Raw genomic sequence first — 13,677 nt, 5'->3', positions numbered from 1 at the left:
AAGCCATTCGTCTGCGGGTGGTAGGCAGTTGAACGTCTATGGCTGGTGTGCGTGAGCTTGACCACAGCCTGAGTGAAGCGGGCCGTAAATGCAGCTCCATGGTCAGTAATGATAGCTGCAAGAGCGCCATGAAGCAGGACGAGGTTGTGGACAAAGAATTTGGCGACCTCAGCAGCGGTACCGTTTGCAAGTGACGTGGTCTCAGCGTACCGAGTCAAGTAATCAGTCGCGACCACAATCCACCGTATTCGCGTGAACGACTTTGGAAAAGGGCCTAGGCGGTCTACGCCAATATGTTGAAAATGGGTCCTTGTGGGTGCTACGGGGGCTGCAGAAAGCCGGCTTGTTTCACAGGAGGAGATTTGCGCCGTTGGCAATCGCGGCATGTTGTTACGTATTTACGAACTGATGGTAGTAAACTGGGTCAGTAATACTTCAGCGGAATCTTTGCCAGTGTACGACTGACCCCTAAGTGGCCGGCAGATGGTTCATCGTGACAAGCGCTCAAGATTTCTAAACGTAACCTGGATGGTACAACAAGCAGAAACGTCTCCCTGCTGCTGTCCAAGTTGCGCTTGTAGGGGACTCCACGCCGCAGAATGAAGGACTGTAGTACACGGCGAAAAAGGCGCGGTACAATAGCATTAAAACCCTCCACATACTTAATTAGTGGCGCAAACTCAAAGTCAGCCCGTTGAAGCTGCGCCATACGGGAGACGCTAATGGCACAAAGAATAGGGCAATCTTCGGTGATGTCTTGCGTAGCCGGTTAGACGGGCGCTCGTGATAAACAGTCCGCGTCTTGGTGTTGCCGACGCGATTTATAGACGACCGTCGCATCGTACTCCTGCGTCAGGAGGCTCCATCTGGCCAACCGGCCGGAAGAGTCTTTAATGCTGGCTAACTAGCACAGCGAGTGATGATCGCTGACAACACGAAACGGCCGTCCGTAGATGTATGGTCGGAACTTACTCAGAGCCCAGATGACGGCAAGGTACTCTTTTTTTCTGTCGTTGAATAGTTCCGTTCCGATTGAGAAATTGTGCGGCTGGCGTAGGCGATGACTCGTTCTGCGCCGTCCTGTCACTGTATGAGGATCGCTCAGAGGCCGATATTGCTGGCGTCAGTGTGGACATCAGTCTGCATTCTCGTCAAAATGAGCTAGTACTGGTGGACTTTGAAGGCGGCGGCGGAGTTCCTCAAAGGATTCGTCTTGGGCACTTCCCCATACAAAGCGTGCATCATCTCGAGTCAAGGCTGTCAATGGCTCAGTTAGGCGAGAAAAATCGTTAACAAAGCGGCGATATTACGAGCAGAGGCCTAAAAAACGTCGGAGGACCTTCTTGTCGGTTGGGCGTCGGAAGCTGGACACAGCGGAAGTCTTGTCAGGGTCTGGGATAACACATTCTGCGCTGACATGTTCCAAGAAACGGAGCTCCTCGAAGGCGAAATGACATTTCTCTGGCTTGATAGTTAGCTGCGCAGACTGGAGAGCTTGAAGGACAATGCGCAATTGCTGCAAGTGTTGTTCGAAGCTAGACGAAAAGATGACCACGTCGTCCAGTTACACAAGGCACAACTACCACTTCAGACCAGCTAAAACAGCGTCTATCATGCATTCGAACGTGGCTGGCGTGGTGCGAAGCTCAAACTGGAGCACCTTAAATTCGTATAGACCATCGGGTGTCACGAAAGCCGTTTTCTCGCGATCTCGCTCGCACACCTCGGTCTGCCAATATCCGCTTTTCAGATCTAAGGAAGAGAAGAACGTGGCGTCTCGGAGTCGGTCAAGCGCATCATCGTTCCCGGGGAGTGGGTACACGTCCTTTTTACTAACATTATTCAGTTTCCTGTAATCAAAGCAGAATCGCAACGTGTTGTCTTTCTTTTAAACCAGGACCACCGGCGACGCCCACGGACTAATTTATGGCTGTATAACATCGTCTGCAAGCATTTAATCGACTTGCATTTTAATAGCCTCCCGCTCTTCAGGCGCTTGGTGCCCAACCAGTCTTCCGCATCTTCGTACACATCATCGTGGAAAGATGGCGGTGTTCGCGGCGTATGGTAAAGGATGCATGGGTGCCGGAGACCTGCTATCTGTAGCCATTTCTGGTGGAACCGTCGGTCGAGGCTGCGTCGTCCTCGTCGAGGTGGCAACAGGCCCTAATTCAGGTAATGGCTGCAGAGCCGGCGGCTTGGGCGCTGATGGACCGGTGTGAGATCCTTGTTTTTATCTTGTAGGCGTATAGGCAGGTCGCGAAGCGTACCCAGCACAGAATGTACTAACAATAAATGCCTCAAAAACTAGGTACACTATCTTCTCTGCCCCTTGTAAAATCCCAAATAACGTAACATTACGTGTCATCGCACACACTCCCACCACATAAAGTTCATAGAAAAAGTGGAGTGGCCATGACTCGTGGAACAACCAAGAAAAGAAATCATTGGAACAAGCTAGAAAATATGCATTTTTAGAGCGCAGCTCTTTGGCGCCTGTTCCTGTGTTCGCGTTTCGCGTTGCCGTCGGGATCGCCGTCGTCGTTGTCCCTCGTATTCAGCTCTGCAGGCGGGGCAGCGCGCGCTCCTGCCACCACCGTTCGCCGCTGCGTGCCATTATGATTCATGTCGGCACTGATGTAGCGGAAACTAAATCGGCATCATGAGTGACGGTTCGAACAATCTGGAACGTCTGCGCGATGCGGACAGAGACCGGTGCATAGAAAACATAGAACTGCGCTGCACCGCCCGGTTTGCAGTCGTGTACGCTATTGCACGGCAAGCGTCTACATGTGGCCGGCGCATAAGCATGTGCGACATCTCCTTTCTAGGCAATAGTATATTAAATCGGGTGCGACGGATGTAAATACGATAAGCAGCACAGGCATTCTTTTTTAATCATGTCAACCTTACCTGTCAAAACTTGGCTACATGCAAAAGGAACTTTTGTGTCATGGTCAGTACACTCTCAACTGTGTCAGCAGCTAGAAACTATAGATCATGGCTTTGCGTATTGCCGTGATGCAGGGATTTTTGCAGGGACAGTCTTCAGATGATCCACAAAAAGGACGTTGATATTACGCTCTATACTATAAGATTTTTGCCTACAATGGACGCTCTGCGAGGTTCCATGTGATCTTTTTGGGCTCATGGGACTGTTTGGCCTGTGGAAGAGCCGCATGACAGATCGCCACTCTGAGCCGCCACGTTCATCGAAGTTTTAGAAATTGGGAGATACACATGTCTTAGAAAACGCTGCAGATAAGGGGCACCAGACGAGCGCAGGAAGAAGAAAACGAGAACACAAAATGGCTTCCAGGAATTATGATCCGCACTTCGAACGCTCAAAAAACCCGAGCCGAAGCTGCAGATGGCCCGCTCCTGCCCCGCGAAGTCCAGTGATTTGTGATCTCTGATGTGACCTGAGCATGCTTAAGCCACAAGAGACATCTCTCTCCCCCCTTCCTCCTTTCCTGTTCCTCTCCTCTCCAGTGCTGTCCGACTCTTGTAAAATAAAGCGTCTCGTAACCGTTACCCAATGTGTGTGCGCCGTTCCTTTGAGGCTCCTGCATGCGCGGCCCTGCCGCCCGAACGAGTCACGTGCAGTAAAATGAAATCGTGGTACGACCCTACTAGCATCGTTCCATTGTGCTCGCCGTACGGTGAAACTTTTGACTAACCTAACAAAGAAGAACTAGGAATTCAACAGAAGTCTCTGTTCAGAGAACAGAGTGCTATGGTGCGGGGGGTATATGCTGGGCCTTATCGACCTCCTGCCTGGTTACCTTTACTCGGTGCATTTGTGTCTCCCGGATGTTAGATGTATGGGTAGAGTGAGGCTCGATCCTGGTGTGACTGAGTTAGACAGGTTCCGGGATGCGACCAGGTTCAATCGGGCTTGAAGTACTTCCATGCAATAAAGAAAAGAGAAGCTCCGGTTATAGTATAGTGCTCTCTTGTGGCTCAGCTGTGGCCAGATGCAGATGATGTTGGCTTATGCGCAGTACACCTAGCTTAAACAAATGAATGACTTTGGGTAATGAAGACGATTTTTTCTGCACAGCGCCAGAGTTCACGGTCAAGGTCAAGTGACTTTGAGGTTCATGATGGGAGAAGTAGAGCTTACGCTCTAAATATCAGAGATGGTTTAACTCGGCTAATCACGGATTATGATATATAGCATGATTTGCCTTGTTTTGCAAACTTTCACAGTATTTTTCAATGATTAAACTTTGATACGCTAAAGTGTTTGTTGTAGTTTGTATTATTTTATATGTTACCATCCGGTTATTTCCAGTGTTAACAACTTACCAACCCTGCTTACCACCCTGGTTATCATAGCTGGTAGGAGGTTCACAGGCAGACAGAGAGGTAAGAAGGCAGGCACCCTGCCAAGAACCAGATCAGTGATTGCCACTCCTGATTACCACTGGTTACGTGCCAGCCGAGCAGAAAGGCTGGCATCTTGCCAGAAACAAGACCATATTTCGGGGAAAAAAAAAGACATAAGTTCCATCTCTAATCTCCTAAGGGTGGCGCTGCGCCATGTCCACTTTATATAAAAATTGTGGTAATTGCAGTTATAAAGAATATCAAGTCCCTCATTGTTTTCAGAAAAAAAGAATAAAGAGATTAGTTGCTTAAGCTGTCTTCAACAATAACAGGATGCAAATCTTGTGAGTTGGAGTTGTTGCATAGCGAAAATTAGCTCAGAAAAGGACGACGACTCGATGCTCGTTTGTACCTCCATCATCGCCCTTTAACGCTATTTTTCAACTATGCTTTCTTTAAATACGAGGCTTGGTGCGAATATGGACATTAAAATTGCAAGAAGACGCATATCTAGCGTACAGCTGGACTCATAATTTTTCAAACATTTTCATGTTTTCCATTTATACTATAGATCCACATCCACAGGGATACATTACGTTCCAATCAAGCTGCTTAAAACATTGATCCAAGTATCAAGTATACGAGTTAAAAGCGTTGAAAACAAACATGAGCGAATTGCGGAGAACTGGTGACAGAGGAAAATTGATTGAATTTATAACAGGAAAGGCGATAGGATGCACACAACATCCTTCATGCCAGTTACGGTAACCGCCTTAATTGTCAAACTGTATATAATAATATACGGTTGGTGAAATTAAAAATTGCAGTCATGGGTAAGATACTCGAAGAATGGTTTAAGAAGGGGTATGGGTTATATGATAGAGTGTTTGTGCTTTGCCAATGCTTAGAATTATCTAGGGCGGAAACAGAACTCTATTTAGCTTTACTACACATATGAGTGGTGTATATGACATCGTGAATAGGGAACTCGTATGAAACGTACTAAAAGAAGAAGGAACCGGCCACTAGAAAATTGATTTCGGACAGAAAATAAACCGAGATAAGAAAGTTCAAATTACATTGAAAGGGATAATAAAATAAATACGTCAAGTGCCAAGGAACGCAAAATATTAAGGCAAGGTTGGTCTCTATCGCCACTGCTGCTCATGCTTTTTAGCGATAAATATGAAAAGAAGGCTGCAAAAGAGTAGTCAAGGTTTGAATCTGCGGTACAGATCAAGTGGAAAGATTGTAGAGCAGCAGCTATCAGGTTTAATGTAAGCGTACGATACTGCGTTGTTAGTACATAGCCAGGAAGGTCTGCAAACTCTGGTTAATTCTCGTGTAGACAAAAAAATAAAACGTTCTAGAATGGAGTTTTCGCGTAATTTAGCCAGGTCTGGTACTTTTAAGGCGAGTGTTGTCGTCAGCAAGAGTGTCACGGTTTTGCGGCGTCTCTGATACTTAAAAAATAAATTAATGAACCTTGCCTCTCACCGGAGAATCGAACCTCCTTCCCTTGATCCCCAACCTAACGCTTCACCACTGCGTCACGCCCCGGATTTATTTTTCTATTGCCTGGCATAGTACATAGTACACGACATAGTACAAAAGAAAAATCCCATCAAAGCATTAAAAAAACATTCAAAAAGTAGTTGCAGAACCTCCTCAATGGCTCTTAAGGGTAGAGTCTTTGTTGTCGCTGCAGGAGTTTTAAAGGGACGAGGCCAGTCTAACACTGGCTGATCATGACATTCAGTCATGTGCCACGCCCCGGATCGTGAAACGCTCTTCAGAATTCCCCTTGTCTACAGTGAGAATGATAGCGAGATTCCGCGAGTGACAGATACTGCGCCTTTCCTTTCTTGTAGACGAATTATAGAACGCCGGTGAACTACAATGCGTTCAATGAAATGCTGGTTGTGTTCGACAAGAGGCGCGCGATGTACCGTCACGACAGGACATGACTTCACAAGGCGAATAATGCATATACGAAGCTGACCCCACCGGGCGTCCGATCCAGATGTCCCTGCACTCTTTCATTTGCCGCTTCCTCGAACGCCGCACCACACAGCAAACAGAAGCAGACCCAGATCTCTAGGAGGCGTTGGTGCAGCAGGCATTAGCGGCGTTTGAAATTGATTTAAAGGATAGAAAATCCGCAGTATATGTCACAATTCTCCACGTAGACATGTAACATTCCATAAAGGAAGTGAGGAATGTGAAACAGTAGTCAGATAACCAAGGAGGCGAAAACATATACGCGTGGTCTCTGGCAAAAACCAACCGGATATCCAGATGCGATTCCCTCCGAGGCCCCCTCAGCACGAAAAGTGCATGGAGCCATCTCATGTGCCTCATTGAACTTAATAAATCAAAATGCGAACAGAGCAGGAAGTTGAAAAAGGCACTTAATGAATTGAAAGGCACGGACGAACAGCTCACCGACAAACTAAAAGAGAGATACTTATGTACGACCGTAGACGAAGATGAAGAATTCAGAACATACACTGGAGATACAAACCCAAAATTAGATGCAGAATTCACCGTCACGGAAATTAAAACCGCATTAATGAGTGTGAGGCAAGGGACGACACTGGGAGACAACCAGATAACGCTCGGCCTTCTGGCCAACTTCAATGATCAAACTCTACAAGATTTTACGACCTACATTAATGATTGCTTGGACTCGGGAGTGCTACCGAATGAATGACGTTCATCCCCAAGCCCGGCAAAAAGATAAACACCGACAATTTAAGACCAACCTCGCTCACGTTCTGCGCCGGTAAGCTCATGGAGACGGTAGTGAGGCAAAGGCTGTCCGAGTATTTGGAAGAGCACGAGCTGCTGCCGCCCTCTATGTTGGGCTTCCGACCACATTTATCAGCGCAGAATGTACTGCTCCAAATCAATAGGGAAGTCATTGATCCCCCTTTCGGGAGTTCAGGAGACAGGGCTATTTTGGCCCTGGATCTGAAGGGGGCCTTTGACAACGTTAAACTCAGTAGAATTCTGAAAACTTTAAACGCCACCAATTGCGGCGAGAAAGCTTTTAGCTACATAAAAAACTTCTTAGAAAATCGGAAATCTTATATCAGATTGGGCAATGAAAAATTCGGACCCATCGATATGGGAACCCGAGGAACGCCTCAGAGCTGTTCTCTCTGCTGCTCTTTAACGTTGCCCTCATAGGCCTCCCAGAGAGGCTTAACGCTGTGGATGCGGTACGCCACGCCATCTATGCGGACGACCATCTATCTGGTCGTACGTCCCGGGGAGCGTATTGCTAAACCATATCCCGTAGGCGCACTGGAGCAGACGACGCTTTCAGCGAGTTAAACGGCAATTGTTGCTGAAAGGTCTCCCTGAACGCAACCTAACGGTAACATACTCTCACTGTAAACGGCGATTGTTGCTGAAAGATGTCAATAACGCAACCTAAAGGTAACATACACTCACTGAGGAAGGAAATGTTTATGGGGAAGGTAAGTGCTTAGTTTTACTGTTGGTATACCGATTGTTACTTAAAGGTGTCTGTAAACGCAACCTAAAGGTAACATACATTCACTGAAGGCAGGATATAATTACGGGGAAGGCAATTGCAAAAAAACATATTCAGAAAAAAAATTACAACACAGGAGTCGAACAGATGTTTATGTGGCCATTAGTGCAGTGATGAGTGGTGTCAATCCATTGCGCCAACAAAACGACAGGAACAGTGGCCTTTAAATGCGTTCTTATTCGTTTAGACAATATATCCACTATTTGTCGCCATGCAACGCTGCTCAGAGGAATCACGTGCCAGAGCATCGTCTGCTCGAGTGCTGCTACGGGATATGGTTTGATAATACGTTCCCGGGGCAACCTAGGGCAGATTGAGGAGGCCCTCCAAGAGGCCGCTTCGGTAGTAGAAAACTACGCTCGGGAATGTAGTCCAGAGTGCGCCCCGAATAAATCAGAACTTTTGCACCCCCCCTTGCAAAGCATAAAGACCCAGAACAATACATACACATTTACGTAAACGGCATTCCGATACCAGAGGTGAACACACTTCGGGTATTGAGATTATAAATTGATAACCGGGGTAACAATGCCACAGCCCTGAAAAAATTAAAGTCCAGTTGCGAACAAATTAGCAGGATGATTGGCAGGATATGCGGCAAGCATGGTGGACTTCTTGAAAAGGAAACCGTTCACCTGGTTCAGGCATTCGTCGTTAGTTGTGTGGTGTACGTGACGCCCTACCCCAAGCTGACGAAGAGCGACCGTGGCAAGCTGACGCGATGAATCGGGCGGCGGTAAAAAAGGCTCTAGGGCTCCCGGCTAGAACGTCTACGGAGCGCCTGCTCCAACTTGGGATCCTTTATACTATAGGGGAGCTGACTGAGGCCCACAGAACAAGCCAAATTGCTACGCTGTCGGTGACCAGCACCGGCAGGCAAGTCCTCCGAGACCTCAATCTAGGGCTTCTCCTCACCACAGACCTATCCTCCGAGATCACCTCCGCGCGCACGTTTCTCTCCGGCCGTTCCAATCGGTCGGAGAGAGCGCAAGACTGAAAAGGGGCGTGGCACACCGCGGCGCTCCCCACTTATGCATCAAGTGTTCCGCCGCAGCTTGGCGCAAACTATAAAACACGAGTTTCCTCAGCTTGCGCTCGTACCACAGTCGAGCTGCCAGCTTTAAAATGCCACGCGCAAGACGGCAGCCAGCAATTTCGCTATCGTTAAAGTACTAATAATATAAGGCCCACATGCGCAAAGTTAGGCAGTGACTACCCGAAGATGCATGCCTGCCCGAGGTATGCATGCGTGCTCTGGCGCTCTCTGCTGCGGTTCCGCGTCTTTTTTTTTTTTTTTTTTGTCAGTGTGTATATACACGCCATACATTTGCGAGTATATACATGTCAGCGTGGCTAGAAGGGCAGCCTCCTCCTGGGAGGCTGCCCTTCTAGCCACGCAACCTGCAGATCAGTTACGGCTGGTCGAGCGGGCTAAGCTAGAAGGAACAGCCAGAGGGCTCCTGGACTAAGAGGTCCTCCTGGGAGTGTTTACATTTTTTTTTTAATAAAGTTTTTTCCTCCTCCTCCTCCTTGCGAGTTCATTAACTCGCTAAATACAGTATTTAGGAATGCGGCGACTTACATAAACATTCATCACACGAATGCAATTCTCTAAATGGTTCCGCCACAGCCACATGATTGTTGCTTACTTAGATGCATGTCACGATAGCTTTTTTTTTTTTTCTCGCACGATTTTTGAAGCAGCCTTGGAATATCGTAAGAACGCAAGTTCAATAGAGTCCTTACGGAAAACAATTTACATGGGTTTTTATAATATGCCTTATGGCAAGCTTGCGTAATAAAAAAAAATTCGATAAGGGTGAAGGGTATTCGGGGCAAGTTCAGGTACCTCTGCCGTCATATGAGTATATGCGAGGTTTTCGGAAGTGATGCCGTTAAAAACGCATCAGCTTATACGATCGAAAGTGAGAAGCTATTACCTCGTTTGTAAGCTACGCGGCCCGCCATAGCATAAATTTGCGCAATCATCACGCGAATTTCAGCTTATTTCTTGTTTTCACTTGTTTGCATATGCTACAGACCGGGTGCAGTGCTTTTATTTTTAAATTTTACTCCTATGCCTGTACACGCAAAGGGCCAAGCCGAGCAAATGGGTTAATTCAAACGAGTTATGATTAGACTATAGAATGACACTATCATACACGCCTGCCACACTAGTCAGCAATTTTTCATTAACTTTCAATGATATGCAAAACTTATCAGAACATTTTTGGCACTAAACATCCGCCGGTTATACTAGCCACTTTCTGAACAAACTTACAAGGCAAACACTGCGAGCAATTTAAAAAAAGACATAATTCTTTATTTACAAATCTCATGAGGTGGACAAAGAGAAAAACAATATGGGCAAGCACAATCAAGAAGTACACACAAACATATCGTTATTTACAAAGTTCAATCACCACATGATTACTACTTGCGTAGTTTTCTATTCGCAAAGATAAAACAGGCAGACTAAACACGCAGCTCCGATCTTGCTGAGCAGGTTTTTTTTTTTTGTTTTTTCGGTAAGCTGCTTGATCAATTACTATTTTTCCTGGGTTGATAAGCTGTGGCCTAAGCAACTTTTTTATGATTATCTTCGTTGTTTCAGTGGCGTGGTCCTTTCTTGCTGCACAAAGCTAGAAGAGAGCACCTCTCGAAGTAAGCAACATAAGCTATAGCGACATGTACGCTACACATGGAATGTAGCGATGTACGCTAAACTAGAATTTGTTATATTTAAAAGCAAGCGCAGAGCCCTAGGAATAAAAATGGGGAGGAAAACAAATGTCTCATCAGTTCACCAAACTGCAATAAGACCGACCTTGCAGCTGAGAAACATGCATGCCTTTGAACACTCGAGCATACGCTCGTAACGTTGATTGACTGCCGGCTTCACGAGTGACCGTTGGGCACTCAAAAACTACCACCTACACGAGGTAGTCTTGACGAGTAACTGTCTCACAAACAAAGAAAACTATCTACACGAGTACAATGCGTAAATTCTAAGTAGAACGGAACGCATTATGTGAACGAAGCAAGAACATCAACACTGCGCTTCGGTAGTAAACACAACACTTAAAGTGTGAAACATTTCGGACACACATTGCGGTCAGTTTTTGCTGGAAAACCAGCTAAAAATGAAAGGCTACGTGACACGCTCGTAACAAAATTTGCGTCCAATGTAGTACACGCGCAAAAAAACAAGAGAACCGCCAGCGGAGATACGCCGCGAGCGGGCTGGACGATGCATCGACGCGCACTGCCGCCTTGTGGCGCCTGGAGGAACTGACAAACTTACAACATTTGGCTGGGGCGCGCGCCGATTGGGTACGGCCGGAGAGAAACCCGCGCGCGAGGGTGATCTCGGAGGCCATGCCACAGAAAACAGAGTGGGCATCCCGGAAGTGTGGAACAATACTTTGACGGTTAAGCGGTTAAGCCGCTCCCCAAAAACATGAATTGGGAGTACAATCAGGGGAGGCGTGAAGCTAGGGCAAAATTATACAAAATAACTATGGCAAAAAGACAGGCACATATTCCGTGGATGCAGTGGGTCCCACTGAGGATGGCATGTGCACCATTGCTGTTGTGCACGAAGGAAGGAAGGTGAACGGGATCTCAGTAAAAACTAACGACGCGCTAATGTTGGAGGAAGTGGCGATTGCACTGGCTGCCACCGGCTGCGACGCAGCCTACATAATGTCGGACTCGCAACAGGCCTGCCGAAATTACGTGCGGGGTAGGATAGCGCCACTCGCCCGCAGAATATTATTGGCACATACGAAAAATTCAGATTCGGCTATTATAGTAGAAAATAGGTTATATGGGTGCCCGGTCACCATGGGGTGGAGGGGAACGAGACCGCTCACACGGCTGCCCGAACGTTCCTCCCCCGGGGTTCCGCTCAATCCTCCGGTTCTAACGAGGCAACCATATCAATCCCGCTCATACCTTATGCGGACATTACAAATTATTTACGCCTCTGCAGGAGGGCACTCCCGAGACCCGGCAAATGTCTCGACAGATCTGAGGAGTGCCACCTCAGACGGCTCCAAACCGGGTGTTTTCTAAATCCCGCCATACTAAAACACATGGACCCGATATTCACGGGTAAGTGCAAATTCTGCGGGCAGTATGCTGACCTATACCACATGGTGTGGGCCTGCTAGCAATATACAAAAATAAAAGCTATAAAACAGTCAACTAGGGAAGGCTGGGTGGCGGCCTTGTCCAGCTGGGGCCTGGAGGCCCAGCGTGTCCTGGTCCATAGAGCTCGGGCAGCGGCGGCGGCCAATGGCGTCCCGGAATAGGGTCTGCCACTCAGCTCCACAACGAAACGCACCTCCGTTCCCAAATCATATCATCGTAAATAAATGTTTTCTCCTCCTCCTCCTTACTCGAAGTATCATCCACAGCCTCATTTGCAACAAATGCGTAGCAGAATTGCAGCACTCAGGCTTTCGCCTTTCACAACTTTCGTCGCCAAAGTATCTCGTAATTTTTCAACTACTTAACTGATCAGCTAGGTGTTCACTAAAAGTCATGAAATGCCCAAAGCGGGAGAATACAAGTTTATTGAAGTATGAGAAACTAAGAACTGAGACATGCGGAAAAGCCCAGTCTTATAACAAAATTACGAAGAGATTCCAGGATAATAAAACATTGAGGATTGCGGAGTACCACAGGTATGATCTGTCGAGGGGTATTTGTACGAGGCTTACTTTCAGGAATGCGGTTTTGTGCCTATGTACATAGGTACATTCGAGTTCAGAATTAAATAAGAGATCAGCACCAGGTGCCTACCACACACAAACCACAAACAAAATAGTAGAGAGGGTTGCGGGCTGTGCATCGTTCAAAGCACGGAAGCTCAGAGTAAATTATTGTTGGAATGATGCTTGGGAAAATGGACAATAGATAAGGAGCCAAAGTATTTAAGCACATATACATAAGCAGCGTTGACTCACAATGGCGGTAAAGGACTAAGAAGCTGATCAGTAAGAATGCAGGACACAGGGACGTAGCACAAATAAAGAGCTGACACAAAGACGTACATATACAAATGAAGAGCTTTAAATGGCATGTAAAAAAAAAACTAAGATTTTTTTTTTTTTTTATCCGGGCTCTCATAACATATTTAAGTCAGTTCCTGCTCTTGTTACGCTCCTGTTACCTGCCTTTATACTCTTGACTCTCAATCTTCCTCGTGGAATTGTTGGTTTCACTTGGTCTCGAAAGACCAACGGGTCTTAGCGGTGTGGGTTTTAGAACTGGCCTTCAGTAATGCTTTATGTTTTCCTTGCCATCATTTTATCAGATTTTGCGGTTTTCGTGCTACTATATTACTTTATATTGCAACAAGTGTCAGAAAAACTGAGTAAGTTGACTTAAACTTACTGGAGCTCAAAGCCCCGATAGCTTTTTTAAAGCTTCTGGTGCTTGCGTTCGCAAGACCTGTAAAGAGGACTCACTTGAAAGCGAAATTGAGTTTTTATAGTCTACGATAATCAGAGAGCACCACATTTTGCAAGAGCTGTTGGGATCCCTCTAGCGATAGTGTAGTTTCTGTAGTTCGGCTGGATGGCTAAAAGAAAAGTTAAATGGAAACGCATATAATCAAATTCACAAAGATTGTGCGCAGAAGAAAGCGTGTCTTCAATTTTCCTGAACGAAGAGGAAACTTTTTCATTTAAATTTTTTTGACGCAAGGGCTTTCGGGCTTTTACATTTAAAACATGTTTAAATCCTAAAGCTGCTTTTTTTTTAAGATTTAAAGG

This window comes from Amblyomma maculatum, chromosome 1, assembly GCF_055883805.1.
Source record: "Amblyomma maculatum isolate TAMU_Amacu chromosome 1, ASM5588380v1, whole genome shotgun sequence".
NCBI lineage: Eukaryota > Metazoa > Arthropoda > Arachnida > Ixodida > Ixodidae > Amblyomma > Amblyomma maculatum.
The sequence above is the reverse complement of the archived record's forward strand: the minus strand, read 5'-3'. Positions refer to the sequence as shown.